This window comes from Aptenodytes forsteri, unplaced genomic scaffold, assembly GCF_000699145.1.
Source record: "Aptenodytes forsteri isolate BGI_AS27 unplaced genomic scaffold, ASM69914v1 Scaffold455, whole genome shotgun sequence".
Classification (NCBI taxonomy): Eukaryota; Metazoa; Chordata; class Aves; order Sphenisciformes; family Spheniscidae; genus Aptenodytes; species Aptenodytes forsteri.
Genome location: NW_008795914.1, coordinates 681717 through 683064, shown reverse-complemented (window position 1 = coordinate 683064; position 1348 = coordinate 681717).

Genomic DNA, 1348 nt, shown 5'->3' with positions numbered 1-1348 from the left:
CCAGGGTGGACATGGGACACCGGCTGTGCCAAAATCACAGGCTGAGCCCGACCGCTCGTGGCAGGCGCACGCTGCTGGGATGCTACCAGCAACGCCAGTCCCACCATCCAGGCATCATCAGCATCCGTCAGTCCCCCTGATGTCCGTGGTGTGCCGACAGGCCTGCGTGAGCCCCCCACCTCCATGCAGGGTGCAAAGCAGCACGCCATCAGCCTCCAAGGTCCCCCAAGGACCCCCGTGCCCCTGGCCGAGCCTGGAGGATGGGTAAGGCCCAGCCTTCAGCCCCGTCCCTGGGGAGCAGCAGGGCTTCGCGCTCGCTCCGGCATTTCCGCCGGCAGTAGCAGGAATGTGGTGGCTGCGGGAACAATGCCGGCACCTTGCGCCGGTCCCCTCCGTGACGGTGCTGGGAGCAGCTGCCCAGGCACAGCCCTGCTTTCAAGGAGCCGGCAGGAAGCAGATGGAGATGACACCGTCGGCCGTTTCCTGCGGCAGGACGCGCTGGCTTTCTCCACCGCTGCTCCAGTTGCCGAGCCAGCGGGGCCGGAGGGACCCAGGGTCCACAGGCATCGCTGCAGGCCTGCAAAAGCCCTGTGCCGCATGCTGGCACCAGCGCCCTGCTGCGCCCGCTCTCCCCAGGCCCTGCTCCGTGCCGACTCCCATGGCTGCACCATCCCTGGTGTGGCGTGTGCCGGTTCACTCCGCCGAACGGGCAACTGGCGCTGGGCTCCACGTTGCCCGCGTGTCAGGAGCCTGCAAGCTGCTGCCCAGGAGCAGGAGCTAAACCAGCAGGAACCAGGGGAACGGGAACCTCTGCCGCTGTCCCCCGGCTCTGCCCGGCACGCTGCCGGAGTGGTGGTGGTGGTGGGAGAGCCCAAGGAAGGACTCGGCTGCCTCTGGAAGGCTCCAGCCCCTTAGACAGAGCCCCGGAGCCCACGGCAGGGAGGATGGCGGAGCCAAGCTGCAGCTCTGCATTACAGGATGCTGCGGTCCAGCAGCAACCACCCCCAGGCCGCGCGGCGTGGAGCTACGTGAGGGACGGCAGGCTCGGTGTGAGCACCCAGCGCAGGCCTGCAAAACCTTGCACAATGGAGGTTTATTTGGAACGAACAGTTTCCCAATAAATTATGTAATTTAAAAATTTTAAAGAAAAGAGAAAAAAAAAAAAAAAGAGCCACAAGGTAGGGGAGCCCCCAGCAGCTCAGCCAGTGCATGGGGACCACAGAGCCACACAGACACCCGTGGGCTGAGCACAGGCACCGGCAGGGGCTCCGGAACTGCAGGCCTCCCCCCCCCCCCCCCCCCCCCCCCCCCCCCCCCCCCCCCCCCCCCCCCCCCCCCCCCCCCTCCC